Genomic DNA, 22,126 nt, shown 5'->3' with positions numbered 1-22,126 from the left:
ATTTTCCAGCCCTCAGTTTGCTCTCTAACCAGGCGAGTTTATTGTGTGTCTACTGAGCCTGCATGGCTCTTGCGTCTTCCTGGCCTGACTAGTCACTCTCTCTTGGAGCCACAGACACTTTAGTCATCCTTCAAGGCCCAGCCCAGCTCTCACCACCTGCATGAAGCCCTTCTGTATTTCTCTGCCCTCACACTGCCACAGTTCCCTCTTCTCTACCATTCATTCATTTCTTCAATAAGTATTTTACACCTATTATTTGTGAACCATTAAGTGGAATACAAAAGAACTATGTGATGGTCCCTTCATAGGGGATGTACTTGTTTCTATGTGGGACTAACGAAGGAGAAGCGGATGTTGAGGGGGATGCCACGCGGGCTGATAGGATGTGAAGTTCAGAGGTGCACCAGGTGCGTTGGCTCACGCCTGGAACCCCAGCACTCTGGGAGGCCGAGGCGGGTGGATCACAAGGTCACGAGTTCAAGATCAGCCTGGCCAACATGGCGAAACCTCATCTCTACTAAAAATACAAAAATTAGCTAGGCCTGGTGGCCGGCGCCTGTAATCCCAGCTACTCAGGAGGCTGAGGCAGGAGAATCGCTTGAAACCGGAAAGCAGAGGTTGCAGTGAGCCGAGATTACGCCACTGCACCCCAGCCTGGGCAACAAAAGCGAAACTCCGTCTCAAAAAAAAAAAAAAAAAAAAAGAGGTGCAGGAAGGGTGGAGAGTAGAGCTGGAATGTGTTGGGTTGAGAACCAGAATGTAGATCATTTGCTCCAGGAGGTGATTCCAAGAAGAAAAGGACAGGAACAAGCTCTTCTGCGTATCATACCTTTGCTTATTTATTCATTTTTTTAGGGATGAGGTCTCACTATGTTGCCCAGGCTGCCCTCAAACTCATGGACTCAAGTGATCCTCCTACCTCAGCCTCCTAGACAGCTAGGACTACAGGTTCATGCCACTGTGCCTGGCTTAATATACCTTTTAAGTGAATAATTTTTCTTTTTCTTTTTCTTTTTTTGAGACAGGGTCTCACTCTGCCACCCAGGCTGGAGTACAGTGGTGCAACCATGGCTCACTGCGGTCTTGACTTTCCAGGCTCAAGTGATCCTCCTGCCTCAGCCTACAAAGTAGCTGGGACTATACATGCACAACCAAGCCTGGCAATATTTTTTTAATTTGTAGAAATAGGGGTCTCACTATGCTGCCCAGGCTGGTCTTGAACTCCTGGGCTCATGTGATCCTCCTGCCTCAACTCAGCTCCTGCAGCGCTGAGATTACAGGTGTGAGCCACTGCATCCACCCTTAACTTATTCAGTTCTTTTCCTATTTACAAAAGTAAAGAGTTTATTGTAGAAAAATTGGAAAATACAGAAAAACAGAAAAATAAAAATCACGTACATTTCTACTACCTGAAGGTAAACACTGTTGTTAGTTATTTCTTGTACATTATTTCAGTCTTAAAAAATTGAGTAGATGGTCCAGGTGTGGTGGCTCATGCCTGTAATCCTAGCACTTTGGGAGGCCGAGGCAGGTGGATCACCTGAGGTCAGGAGTTCGAGACCAGCCTGGCCAACATGGCGAAAACCCATTTCTGCTAAAAATACAAAAATTAGTCGGCTGTGGTGGCGGAGCCTATAATAATCTAAGCTACTCGGGAGGCTGAGGCAGGAGAATCGCCTGTACCTAGGAGGCACAGGTTGCAGTGAGCCAAGATTGCACCACTGCACTCCAGCCTGGGTGAAAAGAGCGAAACGCCATCTCAAAAAAAAAAAAAAAAAAAAAGAAACATAACAATTATACAATATGTGGAGCTCATTTGGGTACTGGTTTGAGCAAACCATAGTAAGTTATTTTTGAGTGAAATCAGAACATTTGATTTTGATTTTGGACTGGGTATTAGATCACATTAATTTTGTTAGTAGAGCTAATAATATTGTGGCTATATATTGAAATGTACTCATTTTTTATATGTGCATAGAGACATGATGCATGGAATTTGCTTAAAAATATTAAGATACTACTACAACAAAAGTAAAGAAAATGAATGTAGAAAAGAGTAGACAAAGCAAGCATGGTGAAATGGCCATGCTCGAATCTGGGGAGTTCGTATTATTCTCCATTTGCAATCTTCATAATAAAAAGTTTAAAACGAGCCGGGCGCAGTGGCTCACGCTTGTAATCCCAGCACTTTGGGAGGCCGAGGCAGGCGGATCACGAGGTCAGGAGATCGAGACCACGGTGAAACCCCGTCTCTACTAAAAAATACAAAAAAATTAGCCGGGCGTGGTGGCGGGCGCCTGTAGTCCCAGCTACTCGGAGAGGCTGAGGCAGGAGAATGGCGTGAACCCGGGAGGCGGAGCTTGCAGTGAGCCAAGATTGCGCCACTGAACTCCAGCCTGGGCGACAGAGCGAGACTCCATCTCAAAAAAAAAAAAAAAAAAAAGTTTAAACGATTTGCCCAGTGTGGCATCTCATACCTGTAATCCTAGCACCTTGGGAGGCCGAGGCAGGCAGATCACCTGAGGTCAGGAGTTCAGGACCAACCTGGCCAACATGGTGAAACCGTTTGTACTAAAAATACAAAAATTAGCTGGGCATGGCGGTGCATACCTGTAATCCCAGCTACCTGGGAGGTTGAGGCAGGAGAACCGCTTGAACCTGGGAGGCGGAGCCAAGATCGCGCCACTGCAGTCCAGCCTGGGCAACAGAGTGACTCCATCTCAAAAAACAAAACAAAGCAACAACAACAAAACCAAACTGATATTTAGCCTGAGTACAGTGGCTCATGCCTGTAATTCCAGCACTTTGGGAGGCCAAGGTGGGAGGATTGCTTGAGACCAGCCTACGCAACACAAGGAGGCCCTGTCTGTACAAAATAATAATAATAATAATAATAATAACAAAATGAAAATAAAAACAAATAAAATAAAATTAGCCTGTCGTGATGGTACGTGTCTGTAGTGCCAGCTACCTGAGAGGCTGAGGTGGGAGGATGGCTTGAACCTAGGAGGTCAAGGCTGCAGTACCTGTACCACTATACTCCAGCCTGGGAGACAGCGAGACCCTGTCTCAATATGTATATAGATTTATATATATATTTAGAGGTCTGAAATTGAACTGTGTCTGCTACTACTGAGAAGATTTGGCTGTGCATGCAATAAACAAAACCTCGAAAGCATGACAAAGGGGGAAATGTAAATTTTTAAGCAAAACAGCAAGTGAAGTAACAGGTGCCGCCTCCATTTGGGAAAAGGAGTTCTGGTGAGCCCACTAATAATTTGTAGAAACAAAATGAGAATAATAATGTTAGTGATAAAAATAATAGCTAAATCAACGAATAAGCCTTAGTGATATTGTTGCTGTATATCAGGCACGATATTTATCTCATTTTATGATCCCAGCGAGCTTTTGAGGTAGATGGTGTTATCGCCTTTTTGCTTATGGAGAAACTGACGCACAGTACTGTTAAGTAACTGACTCCAGGTCCTGTACCTGGAAAATGGCAAGCTAGGATTCTCATCCTGCCCAGAGGCCCTACTATTTACCTTTAAATACCTCACCAATAGAAAAAGAAATGATTTGGGCCAGGCGCGGTGGCTCACGCTTGTAATCCCAGCACTTTGGGAGGCCGAGGCGGGCGGATCACGAGGTCAGGAGATCGAGACCACGGTGAAACCCCGTCTCTACTAAAAATACAAAAAATTTAGCCGGGCATGGTGGCGGGCGCCTGTAGTCCCAGCTACTCGGAGAGGCTGAGGCAGGAGAATGGCGCGAACCCGGGAGGCGGAGCTTGCAGTGAGCCGAGATTGTGCCACTGCACTCCAGCCTGGGCGACAGAGCAAGACTCCGCTCAAAAAAAAAAAAAAAAAAAAGAAAAAGAAATGATTTGTTTATTTATTTATTTATTTATTTATTTATTTAAACAGAGTCTCACTCTGTCACTCAAACTGAAGTGCAGTGGCACAATCATGGTTCATTGCAGCTTCAACCTCCTGGGCTCAAGTGATCCTCCCACCTCAGCCTCCTGAGTAGCTCGGACTACAGATGTGAGTCACCATGCCTGGCTAATGTTTTACTTTTTTGTAGAGACAGGGTCTCACTATCTTGCCCAGGCTGGTCTCAACTCCTGACCTCAAGTGATCCTCTTGCCTGGGCCTCCCAAAGTGTTGGAATTACAGGCTTCAACCACTGCACCCAGCCAGAAATGATTTGTTGAATGCCCAAAACTGACTATTTTGACCAACGAGCTTTTTGTTCAGTGTTTTAGAGGTATAATTTATGTTGCATTCAGAAAGTAAAAGTAGGCAGGGTGTGGTGGCCACGCCTGTAATCCCAGGAGTTTTGGAGTCCAAGGCAGGAGGATTGCTTGAGGTCAGGGATTTGAGACCAGCCTGGGCAACATAGTAAGACCCTATCTCTAGAAAAAGATTAAAAAATTGGCCAGATGTGGTGGTGCTTTCCTGTTGCACCAGCTACTTGGGAAGCTGAGGTGGGAGAATCAGTTTAGCCCAGGAGTTTGAGGCTGCAGCAAGCTGTGATTGCGCCACTGCACTCCAGCCTGGGTGACTCAGGGAGACCTTGTCCCTAAAAAAATAAAATAACATAAAAATAAGTTAAAAAGTAAAAGTGTACCTGCAGCTCAACTCCTGCATATGTAGTTTCTGGGCATTTGTAGGATAACTGTTCAATTTCACTTCTAGCAGTTGTGACTTTATTTCTCCCAGGTGGAAAATATGTCCTTTCTTCCTCAGTGGTGAATGTCAGGTAGACTCAGCATTGTGGTGCCTGGTGCAGTCCAGTGGGGCATCCTGGGAGGATGAGAGGGTTTGGAATAGAACTGGAGTGCATGTGACTACCTAAATCTTCAAGTCTCAGCAGTGGGCTCCCCTAAGCATAAGGTTTCTACTACAAACATTTTAACATTTTTTTTTTTAACATATGGCAACAGAATGGTTGTAGAAATTAGCTGCTATAAAGTGAGACAACAATAGATGAGACGATTGGAAAGTGAAATCTATTTGAGAAATAGAGTAGGTCGTCAAATAATGTTTCAATATCATTCTTTTTTTTTTGAGATGGATTTTCACTCTTGTTGCCCAGGCTGTAGTGCAATAGTGCGATCTTGGCTCACCGCAACCTCTGCCTCCTGGGTTCAAGTGATTCTCCTGCCTCAGCCTCCAAAGTAGCTGGGATTACAGGTGCCTGCTATCATGCCTGGCTAATTTTTTGTATTTTTAGTAGAGATGGGGTTTTGCCATGTTGGCCAGGCTCGTTTCAGACTCCTGACCTCAGGTGATCTACCTGCCTCGGCCTCCCAAAGTACTGGGATAACAAGGCGTGAGCCACCATGCCGAGCCTCATTCAATGTCATTCTAATGTCATTATAAAGCTGATGAGAAGAAAGAAAAATGGATTGCTGGTCAGGGCCACTGGCTGGGTGGAGTTTACCTGAGTTTGCAAGTTCTCCCCGTGTTTGCATGGGTTTTCTCTGCATGGTTTTGGGCATTCCCAAATGCCCAGAAACACCCTCTGGTTTTCCTCTCCACTCCAAAGATGTGCACATTAGGCGAACTGGCTGTCTATATGGTACCAGGCTGAGTGAATGTGTATCTGTGTGTGAGTGCCCTGTGAAGCGAGGGCATCCTGTCCAGAGATCATTCCAGCCTGGCCCCCCTGAGCCACAGGGACTGGCCCCAGTCACCCCTGGCCCTGAACTGGAATAAGGGAATAAATTATTATCTTATTTGCTTTTATTAATCTTTCTTAAATGTACGGGTAGTTCACATTTGTTTCAATGTTTAATATTAGAAGAGTTTTTTTCTTTATTTAGAAGTTTGGTGATGTTTTTGTGACCAGGAATATTCCATAGGAACTTTAGTCTATATTAGTTAAACTGTGGTCGGGTTGGTTTGGTTATATGGCATTTTGCTTAAAGACACAGTTTCCAAGAACCTATTGATGATATTAAGTGAAGACTTTCTGTAGAAGCCACCTATGGATGAGCTTTTCTTTTCTTTTTTTAATAACGTTTTTTTGAGACAGGGTCTTGCTCTATTGCCCAGGCTGGAGTGCAGTGGTGCCATCTTGGCTCACTGCAACCTCTGCCTCCTGGGCTCAAACGATCCTCACACCTCAGCCTCCTGAGTAGATGAGACCCCAGGCACCTGCCACCATGCCTGGCTAATTTTTGTATTTTTTTTGTAGAGACGGGGTCTTGCTATGTTGCCCAGGCTGGTCTCCAACTCCTGAGCTCAAGCGATCTGCCTGCCTCAGATTCTGAAAATGCTGGGATTACAGGCGTGGGTCACCTGGCTCAGCCAAGATGAGCTTTTCTGCCATCCTGAAATTTTCTTGCCACTGCACTTGTGTGGGTCCGTAATTAACAAGCTTTTCCTACATGGAAAAGCAGCAAATGCTCTTTTGAGAAAAAGCAGTAACATCAGTGATTTTTAACTATAAGTGAACCAGAGGCAGAGATGGCTTACAAATGACTCAAGTGTGTGCTCTATGCTTGTGTTTTCAACTATGCAACTTTTGCCTGAGCAGGGAGATGAGAGCCAATCTTGCTGTTATGAGATAAAAGATGTCCTCTCAGATGGTTAATGTCATAGGTTTCACAAGCCAGCATTTGAATTGTGAATATTGCATTGTAAAAAGAGAAGAATGAGAATAAAAACAAGGAAAGAAGAAGATGGAGGAAGATTATAGGTTCTGTCTGTACAGTTTCTGGTGAAAGAAAGCAGTGGACTCTAGCTCCGGACAGAGGTATGTGCAAGGGATAGCTGCAGGTAGTAATTGAAATTTATATAGACTTTGTCTAAACGGTGACCACCACCCACATTATCGCTATCATTTCCCAAGCCAGACATGCCATTATATGTGATATGATCACTGTCACCACAGGGGCTACTAGTTAGAGAGAGGTCTAAGATGGTTACAGAAATGCCTGGTGAAAACAAAGGACAAAAAGAACACTTTGATGCAGAGAAAGGAAAATTAGAATTGGTTTGCTGCAGGACCTCTGGATGCAACGCGTGGCAAAGTATGGGGTGTTTCCTGAGGCTTGCCTGGGAAGATTTTCCCTCATAGCTTCTCTAGGTCGGGATCACTCGATACAGAATAGAGAATTTTTCATGAGAATATATGTCAGTGACTATATTCCACCATGATAATGTAGATTTCTTTCTTTTCAGATACAAAGGTGTGCCCTGTACAGCTACTAATGTAATAAAAATTAATAAAAATGATCATTTACTGAGTTATTACTATGAGCTGACACGTAGTTTAAGGAAAGTGTTAATCACCAAAGAAACAGATACTGTCCAGACCAAAACGACAGCTACTCATTATATTATCATCCCTGTTTCGTAGAAAGAAAAATCTGAGGCTCAGTGGGGTCAAGTAACTTGCTCAAGGTCACAAAGCTGGAATGTGAAGAAGCCCTGGTCTGACTTCTAATCCCAAGGTTTTTTTGTTTTTGATTTTTTTTTTGAGATGGAGTCTCGCTGTGTCACCCAGGCTGGAGTGCAGTGGCACAACGTCAGCTCACTGCAACCTCCGTCTCCTAGGTTCAAGGGATTCTCATGCGTCAGCCACCCATGTAGCTGGGATTACAGGCGTGTGCGCCACCAGGCCCCCCTAATTTTTGTATTTTTAGTAGAGACGGGGTTTCACCATGTTGGCCAGGCTGGTCTCGAACTTCTGACCTCAAGTGATCCACCTGCCTTGGCCTTCTGAAGTGCTGGGATTACAGGTGTGAGCCACCACTCCCGGCCTAATCTCAGGGTCTTGACACCTAATACTGTGAACTAGGAGTAGACATTTCCAGGAGGAATATGCTGAGGATTGTGTCTTTTGAATGCACTTATGCAAGATATCATAATTTTAATACACTTAAATATACACATGATTTTGCTCTGTCACCCAGGTTGGAGTGCATTGGCGTGATCATGGCTCACTGCAGCCTCAAATTCCAGGGTTCAAGTGATCCTCTCACCTCAGCCTCCTGAGTAGCTGGGATTACAGATGTGCACCACCACACTCAGCTATTTTTTTTTTTTTTTTAAGTGGAGACAGGATCTCGTTTTGTTTCCCAGGCTTGTTTCAAACTGCTGGGTGATCCTCCCGCCTCAGCTCCCAAAGTGCTAGCATTACAGGTGTGAGCCACCATGCCCAGCCTGTCCTTCTAGATTTTTAACGTACATATACTCACTTTGAGGAGTGTCTTCAAAAGATGGAATGCATGCTATTTCCCCTCTTCCAGCACATATTTTACTCCACTTATTAGGTTAAAAGTCACGAAGAAAATAACTGTGTCTACTTCATTTCAGACAATTACGTAAGTTTTGTAGTAGTAGACTGGTCCTGCCTTGGGGAAGAGGATAAAATAGCTGTCTGGGTTCCATCATTCTGCAGTGGAACCTGCACACCAAGCAAACACTTGTTAATTCATTCAAGCCAGGAGGACATTAAAAAAAAAAAAAGAAAAACCGGCTAGGCGCGGTGGCTCATGCCTGTAATCCCAGCACTTTGGGAGGCCGAGGCTGGCGGATGGGTTGAGGCCAGGAGTTCGAGACCAGCCTGGCCAACATGGTGAAACCCCATCCATAATAAAAATACAAAAATTAGCTGGGTGTGGTGGCACATGTCTGTAACCCCAGCTACTTGGGAGGCTGAGGCAGGAAAATCACTTGAACCCAAGAGGCGGAGGTTGCGGTGAGCCAAGATTGTGCCACTGAGGTGACAGAGCAAGACTCTGTCTCAAAAAAACAAAAAAAAAGCCCCCAAAACCCAGACCTATTGGTAGACATCAAGTCAACAAAACAGCTTGTCAGCTGGCTATGTTTTTCCTTTTCCAACTGTAGACCATGTGGGTATTGGCTAGTGTTCTGAAAGTGGTGAGTACTATGCATAAAGAATTACACCTTCTCAGCCTGAGGCAGGTATGCTTCAAGGCAGTCACAATGTATTGGAATCCAAAACGAAATGAAGAAAGTGAGTAAGCTGCTTTAATAAAAAGATGGCTTTCATTAAATGTAACCATTAATCTTGTCCTGATCATTTACTGGAATGTGGTAGATTGCAATGTTTCCTTAATCTATTAATGAACTATCACCACCAAATATGTCACCAAAGTAAAATAATTGTTGTTGTGTTCATGAAAACCATCAAATAGACCAGAACCAGAACCCTCCCCTCCATGGAATTAGGCAAACGAAGAACTTATTTGAGAAGGAAGAAGGGATTGTTGTAACCCCTCTGGAGCAGTTTTTAGGACCACAAATAAAAGCACAAAGCTTGTAAATGACCTGAAGAATTATAGGAGTCTTTCTAATTAAGCACTTTATAATGAAAATCTGAGTTTTAGAAAAGCAATTTTAAAGGGATAATTCTTCATTTGACAAATGATTCACAATAGAATTTTTAAAGGATTAATCATCTAGTAAATTTATTTTTTATTATTTTTATTCTTTTATTTAAAACTTTTTCTATTTCTAATTTTTGTGGGTACATAGGAAGTGTATAATTATCTAGTAAATTTAACATAGCATTTAGATTTTAAAATTCTATCTGTCTGTAACATAATGTGCACATGTCTTAAGTAAAATGAACTGCTGTGATAGCGAAAGTTTCAAATGGGCTGGGCGTGATGGTTCACACTGGCGAATCCCAGCACTTTGGAGGCCAAGGTAGGAGGATCCCTTGAGCCTAGGAGTTCAAGACCATCCTGGGCAACATAGCAAGACCCCATCTCTACAGAAACAAAACACAAAGCAAACAAAACAAAACACAACAAAACACAAAAAAGGTTTAAATGGCAGAAACAGGTTGGATTGGTGGGCATCTGAAGCCCCTGAGTTTCATCTGTTGGGTTCAGAGTACTTTTTATATGCTGATTAACAAAGGAAAGGCTGGGCTTCAGCTATATTTCCTATTTAATTTCACATTTCATACATAGATGGGACCAGAACAGGCTTAGTAAATGCCTGCCGATGAATGGCAGGTGATCACAATGAGCAGAAGCACAAGTCCTGGAGTTTGACTGCCAAGCTCAATCCCTGGCTTCTCCTTCCTTCCTTCCTTCCTTCCTTCCTTCCTTCCTTCCTTCCTTCCTTCCTTCCTTCCTTCCTCCCTCCCTCCCCTCCCTCCCTCCCTCCTTCCTTTCTTTCTTTCTTTCTCTTTCCCTCTCTGGCCCAGGCTACAATCTACTCCGCTTGCTGCTGTCCGCGCCGCGGACTGCCTGCGACTGCCGGCGCGCGCGACCGCTGCCTGCCTTTTCTCCTTTCGCTGCAGGCACGCATTCGCCATCTTGGCCACGCTGGTCGCCAGCTCCTGATGCCGAGTGCTCTGCCCGCCTCAGCCTCCCGAGGTACTGGGACTACAGACGGAGTCTCGCTCACCCAGTGCTCGGTGTTGCCTGGGCTGGAGTGCGGTGGCGTGGTCTGGCCTCGCGGCAGCCTCTGCCCCCCAGCCGCCTGCCTTGGCCTACCAGGGTGCTGGGATTGCAGCCCCTGCCCGGCCGCCGCCCCATCTGGGAGGTGGGGAGCGCCTCTGCCCGGCCACCCCGTCTGGGAAGTGAGGAGCGCCTCTGCCCGGCCTTCCTGTCTGGGAAGTGAGGAGCGCCTCTGCCCGGCCACCCACCGTCTGGGAAGTGAGGAGCGCCTCTGCCCGGCCGCCCCGTCTGGGAAGTGAGGAGCACCTCTGCCCGGCCACCCATCATCTGGGAAGTGAGGAGCGCCTCTGCCCGGCCACCCCGTCTGGGAAGTGAGGAGCGCCTCTGCCCGGCCACCCATCGTCTGGGAAGTGAGGAGCGCCTCTGCCCGGCCTCCCATCGTCTGGGAGGTGAGGAGCGCCTCTGCCCGGCCGCCCCGTCCGGGAAGAAGTGAGGAGCGCCTCTGCCCGGCCGCCCCGTCCGGGAAGAAATGAGGAGCGCCTCTGCACGGCCGCCCCCCGTCCGGGAAGAAGTGAGGAGCGCCTCTGCCCGGCCGCCCCGTCCGGGAAGAAATGAGGAGCGCCTCTGCCCGGGCGCCCCATCCGGGAAGAAGTGAGGAGCGCCTCTACCCGGCCGCCCCATCTGGGAAGAAGTGAGGAGCGCCTCTGCCCGGCCACCCATCGTCTGGGAAGTGAGGAGCGCCTCTGCCCGGCCACCCACCGTCTGGGAAGTGAGGAGCGCCTCTGCCCGGCCACCCACCGTCTGGGAAGTGAGGAGCGCCTCTGCCCGGCCACCCACCGTCTGGGAAGTGAGGAGCGCCTCTGCCCGGCCACCCACCGTCTGGGAGGTGAGGAGCACCTCTGCCCGGCCTCCCATCGTCTGGGAGGTGAGGAGCGCCTCTGCCCGGCCGCCCCGTCCGGGAAGAAGTGAGGAGCGCCTCTGCCCGGCCGCCCCGTCCAGGAAGAAATGAGGAGCGCCTCTGCCCGGCCGCCTCGTCCGGGAAGAAGTGAGGAGCACCTCTGCCCGGGCGCCCCGTCCGGGAAGAAGTGAGGAGCGCCTCTGCCCGGCTGCCCCGTCTGGGAAGTGAGGAGCGCCTCTGCCCGGCCGCCCCGTCCGGGAAGAAATGAGGAGCGCCTCTACCCGGGCGCCCCATCCGGGAAGAAGTGAGGAGCGCCTCTGCCCGGCCACCCATCGTCTGGGAAGTGAGGAGCGCCTCTGCCCGGCCACCTATCGTCTGGGAAGAAGTGAGAAGCGTCTCTGCCTGGCCGCCCCGTCTGGGAAGTGAGGAGCTCCTCTGCCCGGCCGCCCCGTGTCTGGGTAGAAGTGAGGAGCTCCTCTGCCTGGCCGCTCCGTCTGGGAGGTCTACCACGGAGGCCAGAAGCAATGTGGGGGCTGGACGTGGTGGCTCACGCCTGTGGTCCCGGCACTCTGGGGGGCGAGGCGGGTTGATCACTTCGGGCTGGGAGTTCAAGACCAGTCTGGCCAACTTGGCGAAACATGAAGAATACAACAGACAAACCAACCAACCAACTCAGTGACAACAAAACAGGTCTACCCTGGAGTCATACTCTAATTTTTTCTGTTTTCCTCCCTTTCTGATCCTTTATCCCACTTTCTTTTTCTTCCTCTTCCTTCTCCCTTTTCTTTGTCAAATGGAGGATTGAGTTATTATCACTGATCCATATAAAGTCCCTCTGTCATTTATTTTAACTCCCACCCCCCATTTCTATTCCCCGACTTCCCATGTGCAACCTTCCTAATATGTTTGATACGCATCTTTTTGTTTGTATGTATTTTTGGAGAATGTTTATTGTTTTTGTATGCAAAAAAAATTAATTTAAAAAAAAAATAATACCTCTAAAAAAAAAAAAAAAAAATCCCTGGCTTCTCACTCTATTATCTGCATATCCTCGGACAAGTTATTTCGTTTCTCTAGGCCTAGTTTCCTTCCTTCCTTCCTTCCATCCTTCCTTCCTTTCCTTCCTCTTCTTTCTCTCTTTCTCTCTTTCTCTCTCCTTCCTTCCTTCCTTCCTTCTTTCCTTCCTTCCTTCCTCCCTTCCTTTCCTTTCTCTCCTTTCTCTCTTTCTTTCTCCCTTTCTCTCTCCTTCCTTCCTTCCTTCCTTCCTTCCTTCTTTTGTTCTTTCTTTCCTGAGACAGAGTCTCACTCTGTTGCCCAGGCCACAGTGCAGTGGTGAGATGCTGGCTCGCTGCAGCCTCAGCCTCCCGGGCTCAAGTGGTCCCACCTCAGTTCTCCAGTAGCTGAGCCTGCAGGTGCACACCACCATGCATGCCTGGCTAATTTTTATGTTTTGTAGAGATAGGGTCTTGCAATGTTGTCCAGGCACTTTGGCCTCCCAAAGTGCTGGGATTACAGGCACGAGCCACTGTACCCGGCCTCTCTGGGTCTAGGTTTTCTTATCAGTAAAGTTGAAGCTAGGAGTATTGACTGTCTAGAGTAGCTGTGAGAATTAAATAAGATTATCCACATAGCATGATCAGTGAGCCGCCTTATGCATAATAAGTGCTCAACGGTAGCAGTGATGACTGCATTCTTCTTTTTTTTTTTTTTTTTTTTTTGATACCAAGTCTCATTCTGTTGCCCAGGGTGGAGTGCAGTGGTGCCATCTCAGCTCACTGTAACCTCTGCCTCCTGGGTTCAAGCAATTCTCCTGCCTCAGCCTCTTGAGTAGCTGGGATTACAGGCGCCTGCCACCATGCTTGGCTAATTTTTTTTTTTTTTTTGGTAGAGACTGGGTTTCACCACGTTGGCCAGGCTGGTCTCGAACTCCTGACCTCAAATGATCCACCCGCCTTGGCCTCCCAGTGCTGAGATTACAGGTGTGAGCCACCGCGCCTGGCCAGATGACTGCATTATTCTTAATAATAAAAACAAGGACTAGGCTGGGCGTGGTGGCTCACGCCTGTTATCCCAGCACTTTGGGAGGCCGAGGTGGGCGGATCCCCTGAGGTCGGGAGTTCGAGACCGGCCTGACCAAAATGGAGAAACCCTGTCTGTACTAAAAAATACAAAATTAGCTGGGCATGGTGGCACTTGCCTGTCATCCCAGCTACTCGGGAGGCTGAGGCAGGAGAATCGCTTGAACCCAGGAGGTGGAGGTTGCAGTGAGCCGAGATCGCGCCACTGGACTCCAGTCTGGGCAATAAGAGCTAACTAAACTCCGTCTCAAAAAAAAAAAAAAAAAAAACAAAAAAAACAAGGACCATCCAGGGCCTTTTCTTCTTTACATGTAATCACAGGTGATATTCAAATATTTATCATGGCTGAGGCACCAACTGATCAGAATGAACACGCACAACCTGGGTGGCTGCATGGGTAAACCCTCTGACAAGAAATGCCCCTTGAGTAATCTCACTACAACACAATACGATGGGAGGCTCTATAGCTCCATAGTTCTTGGACAGGGATGTGCGGATACCCTTTGTCTTATTTTAGGGAGGCATTAGTGACTACTGGAAGGAGAATAGAAATTACTTGTTGTGGGGCTGTCACTGGCTGTGACACCTTGAATAAACTACACAACATCTCTGTGGCTCACTCTCCTCATGCTTAATACTCACACATCAGGCAAAGTTGTTAATGGGGATCAACAAGGATCAGAAATGTAAAAGCCTTTTGAAAAAGAGTAAACCATTATACAAGCTCAGGAGATTTGCAAAAGTACCTAAACCTTCAAGAAAACACATTCCAGGAGAAATCAGCTACGATCTACATGCTTCTTCCATTTTCTTGTAACATATCACGCTAAACATGTCTATGAGATTTAAAATATCACATTACATTTCTCCATTTTTACACTGGTGAAAGGTTTTCAGAAAGTAGAATTAACTTCTTCCTATTAATGAGAAATGATAAATTGGGGATCATTTCCCTGATATTTTGCTTCTCTCTAAAATGTAGGCACTATTTTATAAAAATTTAGGTTAATTAAAATATTATAAATTTTGCCTATAAACTAGAAACCCTTTATATTCTTCAGTAACTTTCTTCTTCAGCCTGACCTAAACTTCTTTCACATGTGTATGGTGAATGTCTAAATCCACTCAGGTTATTAAACACAGTATTGAATTGTGTTATGGAGTTGGTAATTTTTAAACGTTGCAGCAGCATGGCAAACGGTTATAACTGGTGGTGCACATCTATTTTCAATTTGTGGCATTTGTGCCTTTTCAATAATGTTGGCCCTTTTCCTCTTCTGACTCAATTTCCTTTCTGTTTCTTATTCGTTTTATAGATTGTTTCAATCTGTCTCACTTCTGAGCCAACATTTTTGAGATTAGGATCCCATTTGGGATCCTTTACTCACCCGTATCTTGCACACACATGCTTTTCCAAACACTTACATGCACACACATGCACACAGAGCTAATTACACAAAGACTCAGAGCAAATCTTTAACCACATGTAACCCACAAGTAGCAAAAGTGCTATTAGGAGATAATGAGACAGTTTTCATAAACTAGTCACAAAATCTGCTTCTTTACAGTGGCATGTCATGTGCTCCTCTATTTAGCTTTCCAGAGGTGCAAAAACTGTTTCTGCCAAAACGTGTAACTGTAGAATGAAATTAGTCCTTTACAGGCCCTAACTCTGCCCAGAGGTGACTTCCCACATATATACAAAGAACATAAAGCAATTGATGGAATGGCAGGGCACGATGGCTCAAATCTGTAATCCTAACACTTTGGGAGGCCGAGGCAGGATGACTGGTTGAGCCCAGGAGTTCAAGACCAGCCTGGGCAACAAGGTGAGACCCTCTCTCTACAACAAAATTTTAAAAATTAGCCAGATGTGCCGGGAGCGGTGGCTCAAGCCTGTAATCCCAGCACTTTGGGAGGCCGAGGCGGGCGGATCACGAGGTCAGGAGATCGAGACCATCCTGGCTAACACGGTGAAACCCCATCTCTACTAAAAATACAAAAAATTAGCCGGGCGTGTTGGCGGGCGCCTGTAGTCCCAGCTACTCGGGAGGCTGAGGCAGGACAATGGCGTGAACCTGGGAGGCGGAGCTTGCAGTGAGACGAGATCGCGCCACTGCACTCCAGCCTGGGGGACAGAGCGAGACTCCGTCTCAAAAAAAAAAAAAAAAATTAGCCAGATGTGGTGGCTTGCACTTGTGGTCCCACCTGCTTAGGAGGCTGAGGTGGCAGTACCACTTGAGCCAGGGAGGTCAAGGCTACAGTGAGCTGTGATTGCACCACTGCACTCCAGCCTGGGCAACAGAGCCAGACTCTCTCAAATAAATAAATAAATAAATAAATAAATAAATAAAAACATAAAAATAAGGCAATTGATAGGGTTTAGGACACATTACCCTAAAATATGGCACTTTGGCATACTGAATATTTTAAGCTGAAGGAACTTGAGAAAACATCAGAAGGAGGAACCTCTCCCCGACCTTTCCCTGCTGTTCTCAGCTGAAGCAGGGTGTGAGACCCTCATGTGAGAGATGCCCTGCCTGCACCAGGAGAAAAGGGACATCCTTATCTCTGAAGACACACGGTCACAGGGAAGAATCGGAACAAATAGGCCTGGCTTAGTTTCCCCCAGTTTATTACCATTAGATCATTCTCTTTGCCTGCTCATATTTCTCCACAACTGTCCACTCTTCTTCAAACCTACTATAACAAACACTCAGGTTGACTGTCTCTTTGGGTCTTCATTTGTTTGTTTGTTTATTTATTTGTTTGTTTGTTTTGAGACAGAGTCTCCCTCTATTGCCCAAGCTGGAGTGCAGTGGCTTCATCTGGGCTCACTGCAATCTCTGCCTTCTGGGTTCAAGTGATTCTCCTATCTCAGCCTCCCGAGTAGCTGGGGTTGCAGATGCACTCCACCACGCCTGGCCAGGTCTTCATTTCTGAAGTCTCCTTTGCCATGTATAACTTACATTAAATCTGCCCAGCCTGGTGGCTCACGCCTGTAATCCCAGCACTTTGGGAGGCTGAGGCAGGTGGATCACAAGGTCAGGAGATTGAGACCATCCTGTCTAACACAGTGAAACCCTGTCTCTACTAAAAAACACAAAAAATTAGCCAGGCATGGTGGCATGCGCCTGTAGTTGCAGCCACTCGGGAGCTTGAGGCAGAAGAATTTCTTGAACCTGGGAGGCAGAGGTTGCAGTGAGCCGAGATCGTGCCACTGCACTCTAGGCTAGACAACAGAGCAAGACTCCGTCTCCAAAACAAACAAACAAACAAACAAAGAAAACTTATATTAAATCAATCTGTATGTATGCTTTGCTCTTGTTAATCTTTTGTTATGGGTGTCTTAGCCATGTGTGAGGAAAAGATAGTTTTCCTCCCCTACAAAATAAAATAAGAATACTTTAATTTTCACAATGAACCCCAATTTTGAGATTCCCTTTTTTTCTCTCTCTCTTTTGAGACAGAGTCTCTCTCTGTTGCCCAGGCTAGAGTGCTGTGGCACGATCATGGCTCACTGCAGCCTCCAACTGCTGGATTTAGGCAATCCTTCTGCCTTAGCCTCCTGGGTAGCTAGGACTATAGGCATGCACCACCACACCTGGCTAATTTTTACATTTTTTGTAGAGATAGGGTCTTGCTTTGTTGTCCAGGCTGGTCTTGAACTCCTGGACTCAAGCAATCCTCCTGCCTTGGCCTCCCAAAGTGCTGGGATTACAGGAGTAAGCCACCACGCCCTGCCTCTTTTTCTCTTTAGCCCCATTGCCTTTTTTTTTTTTTTTTTTTAAGATAGAGTCTTACTCTGTCACCAGACTGGAGGGCAGTGGTGTAATCTCAGCTCACTGCATCCTCTGCTTCCTGGGTTCAAGCGATTCTCCTGCCTCAGCCTCCCGAGTACCTGGGATTACAGGCACATGCCACCATGCCCATCTAATTTTTGTATTTTTAGTAGAGATGGGGTTTCACCATGTTGGCCAGGATGGTCTCGATCTCTTGACTTTGTGATCCACCTGCCTCAGCCTCCCAAAGTGCTGGGATTACAGGCGTGAGCCACTGTGCCCGGCCTAGCACCATTGCTTTTTCTGGTGCTCAAGGTGCACACTTTTTTTTTTGAGAAGGAGTCTCACTTTGTCACCCAGGGTGGAGTGCAATGGTGCAATTTCAGCTCACTGCAACCTCCACCTCTCAGGTTGAAGCGATTCTCCTGCCTCAACCTCCTAAGTAGCTGGGATTACAGGTGCCTGCCACCACACCCAGCTAATTTTTGTGTTTTAGTAGAGACAGGGTTTCACCATGTTGGCCAGGGTGGTCTTGAACTCCTGACCTCAAGTGATCTACCTGCCTTGGCCTCCCAAAGTGCTGGGATTATAGGCATGAGCCACCGCACCTGGCCTGAAGTTCTTATTCTGACAGAGGAGGGACAGAAGGAGCAAGGGGAGCCCCTAGGAAACAATGCCAGTGTTCGCTGGGTTGCTTTGAAGTGAGTCTAAATTCAGATCTTTCTGGCCAGCTGAATTTCCAACTGTTTCAAGTTTTTGAAACAGGAGGGTTTTCAGATGTGCAAAAACGATTTGCTTACTCTTACCTTCTCTCCTCCTTAATGGGCATTTTTCCTTTAAATGCTATACAGATGACAGAAGTATTCCCACTCTGAGGGTAAATTGGAAAGTTCACGTCATAGTCCTAGACACGTTTGATGTTGAGTTTTGCTTTTGGATGCTCGGCTTCATGAGCTTATATATCTAGGCCCTTCTAAATCAGAAACGGATCCTTAACACCAGGTAGCAGCATCGCTGCCCGGATTTAGGGGGGGAGGCACAGAGGTTCCATTTGGCTTCCTTTATTGTTCTACGGATGGCATGAAAAGATTTCCTATAAAAGAGAAGTCAGAAACCAGAATAAGGCATCCTGTTAGTTATCGCTGGTCAGGCAAATAGCATTAAAAAAAAAGTCTTTTTCAACATTAGATTTGCATCGCATGTGTTGGAGTGTCTTATGAAGACCAAATAAATGGTTCGTGAGGAACTAGGTGGAAATAGTCTCTCGTGAGATTTGCTTTGTTTATACCTCTAGGGTGGAGTGTTAGAAAACTGGAGCCGGATAAAGAAAATAAAGGCAGATTTTAGGGCTTATAGAAGTTCAGTTGGGTATTTTGGTTTTCTGGGTTTTTGTTTGTTTGTTTGTTTTAGAGGTAAGTTCTGGTTCTACAATCCAGGCTGGAGTGCAGTGATGTGCTCTTGGCTCACTGCATCGTCGACCTCCCTGGGTCAAGCGATCCTCCCACCTCAGCCTCCCAAGTAGCTGGAACTACAGGCACACACCACCACACTCAGCTAATTTTTGTATTTTTATGTAGAGACGGGGTTTCACTATGTTGCCCAGGCTGGTCTCAAGCGATTCACCGACCTTGGCCTCCTAAAGTGCTGGGGTTATTGGCGTGAGCCCCTGCACCTGACCAAAGGGATGTTGTTTTCATACTACAGACCCCTCTCTGGGAGGCAAGGTGCTTAATTTTATGTTAAGTGGTGAAGAACCCTTCTTTCTGATTATAATTAACCATCTGGCAGAGTATTTGGAAGTGCTAATGGTCTTTGATTTACACCCTCAACATAGATCTTTTTGCCCAGTTGGGATTATGCCTTTCCCACCAGGGGCCAGGGGCCCAGGGAACGGCTCTGCCAGCTCGGGGCGTCCTTACTGGGGGAGAATCTCTTCTCTCTTTCTCTTTCCTCTCCCTCATGCTCAGGTTCAATAATACATGGTGTTTTTATAGTGAAGGTATAGTCTCAATTGGGAAAAAGGTATGTAAAAGAATAAAAGACCGGGCTCACGCCTGTAATCCCAGCACTTTGGGAGGCTGAGGTGAGTGGATCACCTGAGGTCAGGAGTTCCAGACCAGCCTGACTAACATGGTGAAACCTCACCTCTACTAAAAATACAAAAATTAGCCAGGTGTGGTGGCGGGTGCCTGTAATCCCATCCACTCAGGAGGCGGAGATGGGAGAATCGCTTGAACCCGGGAGGTGGAGGTTGCAGTGAGCTGAGGTGGCGCCACTGCACTCCAGCTTGGGCGACAGAGCAAGACTCCGTTTCAAAAAAAAAAAAAGGAATACTCTAAAAGCGATGCCCAGTTGGAAGAATATTGAAGATACATGTAAATCACATCGTCTTTTTTTTTTTTTTTTTGAGACAGAGTCTCGCACTGTCACCCAGGCTGAAATACAAGTGGCACAATCAGAGCTCACTGCAGCCTTGGCCTCCTTCCACCTCAGCCTCCTGAGTAGCTAGGACTATAGGTGCAGGCCACCATGCCTGGCCAATTTTTTTTTTTTTCACTCTTGTTGCCCAGGCTGGAGTGCAGTGGCACAATCTCGGCTCACCGCAACCTCCGCCTCCCAGGTTCAAATGATTCTCCTGCTTCAGCCTTCCGAGTACCTGGGATCACAGGCATGCGCCACCATGTCTGGCTAATTTTTGTATTTTTAGTAGAGACAGGGTTTCTCTATGTTGGTCAGGCTGGTCTTGAACTCCCGACTTCAGGTGATCCACCCACCTCAGCCTCCCAAAGTGCTGGGATTACAGGCGTGAGCCACCTCACCCAGCCATGCCTGGCTAATTTTTTAATTTTTCTGTAGAGAAAGGCTCTTGTTATGTTGTCCAGGCTGGTCTTGAATTCCAGGGCTCAAGTAATCCTCCTGTCTTAAGCTTCCCAAAGTGCTGAGATTACAGGCTTGAGCCACCGTGCCTGGCCTACATCATCTTTATACTAAGAGGAAGAGCAGTCAATATAATTCAGTTTTTTTCCTCATTATGCCATTGATAAACTAACCCTGAGAAGGCATGCCTCTTTTTTTTTTTTTTTTTTTTGAGACAGGGTCTTGCTCTGTCACCCAGACTAGAGTGCAGTGGCACAATCTTGGCTCCCTGCAACCTCTGCCTCTTGGGTTCAAGTGATTCTCCTGCCTCAGCCTCTGGAGTAGCTGAGAGCACAGGCGGGCACCGCCACGCCCAGCTAATTTTTGTATTTTTAGTAGAGACAAGGTTTCATCATGTTGGCCAGGCTGGTCTCGAACTCCTGGCCTCAAGTGATCTGCCTGACTCAGCCTCTCAAAGTGCTGGGATTACAGGCATAAGCCACTGTGCCTGGCCTGGCATGTCTCTTTTTGTATTGACCCAACTTCTAAATGAGAAAACTAACCCCCAAAACAGACTCAAGTAACTCTTATTAGTTGTTTTGATTTTATTGGGTTAAAATTTGAGGAAAATGCTGGGCGCTATGGTGCACACCTGAGTGGTAGTCCCAACTACTCAGGAGGCTGAGGCAAGAGAATTGCTTGAGCCCAGGAGTTTGAGGCTTTGGTGCATGGTGATTGCACCTGTGAATAACCTCTGCACTCTGGCCTGGGCACCATAGCAAGACCCTGTCTCTAAACATATTTAAAACACACACACACACACACACACACACACACACACACACACACACACACACACACAAGGCCTTGTGCAGTGGCTCAGCCTGTAATCCCAGCAATTTGGAAGGCCAAGGCAGGCAGATCACAAGGTCAGGAGTTCGAGACCAGCCTGACCATCATAGTGAAACCCCATCTTTACTAAAACTACAAAAATTAGCTGGGCATGGTGGTGCTTGCCTGTAGCCCCAGCTACTCAGGAGACTGAGGCAGGAGAATTGCTTGAACCCAGGAGGCGGAGGTTGCAGTGAGCTGACATTATATCACTGCACTCCAGCCTGGGCAACAGAGCAAAGACATCTCAAAACAAAACAAAACAAAACAACCCCGCCCCCCAAAAAAACAAAAAACAAAAACAAAACAAAAAAAAACTGAGGAAAATATAGTAGTCCCTCCTCTGCAGTTTCACTTTCCAAGGTTTCAATTACCCAAGGTCAACTGCGGTCTGAAAATACTAAATGGCAAATTCCAGAAATAAACAATTCATAAGTTTTAAACTGCTGGCCGCTCTGAGTAGCGTGATGAAATAATGGCGGGGGAGTGGGTCCCTTCTCTGTCCCACCCTGTACAAATCATCCGTTTGTCCAGCATATTCACACTGTTGGTGCTACCTGTCTGCTAGTCATTGACATATTCTGCTCCTGACATCCAACCATTGAGATGGTCATGGCTCTGTGATCCAGGATCACCTGAAGCAGATCATCCTTTCTCTGACATATTATCAGAAGGTCAGTAGTTGCCTAACATGACATCACAATGCCTGTCATTCACCTCACTGCATCTCACTAGGTAGGCATTGTATCATCTCACATCATCACGAGAAGAATGGTGAGTATAGAACAGTAAGATATTTTGAGAGAGAGAACACATTTGTGTAACTTTTAATGCAGTATATTGTTAGAGTTATTCTATTTTATTATTAGCTATTATTGTAGCTCTTTTTTTTTTTTTTTGACATGGAGTCTCGCTCTGTGGCTCAGGCTGGAGATGGAGACGGAGTGCAGTGGTGCGATCTCTGCTCACCGCAACCTCTGCCTTCTAGGTTCAAGCAATTCTCCTGCCTCAGCCTCCCCAAGTAGCTAGGATTACAGGTGCCTGCCACTATGCCTGGCTGTTTTTTTTTTTTTTTTTTGGATTTTTAGTAGAGATGGAGTTTCACCATATTGGCCAGGCTGGTCTTGACCTCCTGACCTCAAGTGATCCGTCTGCCTTGGCCTCCCAAAGTGCTAGGATTACAGGTGTGAGCCACCAGGCCTTGCCCTATTACCTATTATTAATCTCT

The 22,126-nt window shown here is 46.6% G+C and overlaps 1 long non-coding RNA gene across 1 annotated transcript; it reads right to left on the bottom strand.

Annotated features, from left to right (window-relative positions):
• Positions 1-18,196: 18,196 nt before the first annotated feature.
• Positions 18,197-21,570, bottom strand: LOC134731579 (uncharacterized). Its single transcript, XR_010113985.1, has 2 exons — positions 21,456-21,570; positions 18,197-18,244 (listed from the first exon to the last, which is right to left on the bottom strand). It is a non-coding gene; the product is annotated as an uncharacterized lncRNA (long non-coding RNA).
• Positions 21,571-22,126: the final 556 nt, after the last annotated feature.

The sequence above is a fragment of the Symphalangus syndactylus genome, chromosome 10 (assembly GCF_028878055.3).
Source record: "Symphalangus syndactylus isolate Jambi chromosome 10, NHGRI_mSymSyn1-v2.1_pri, whole genome shotgun sequence".
NCBI classification, from domain to species: domain Eukaryota; kingdom Metazoa; phylum Chordata; class Mammalia; order Primates; family Hylobatidae; genus Symphalangus; species Symphalangus syndactylus.
This window is presented reverse-complemented; position numbering and strand designations above follow the sequence as displayed.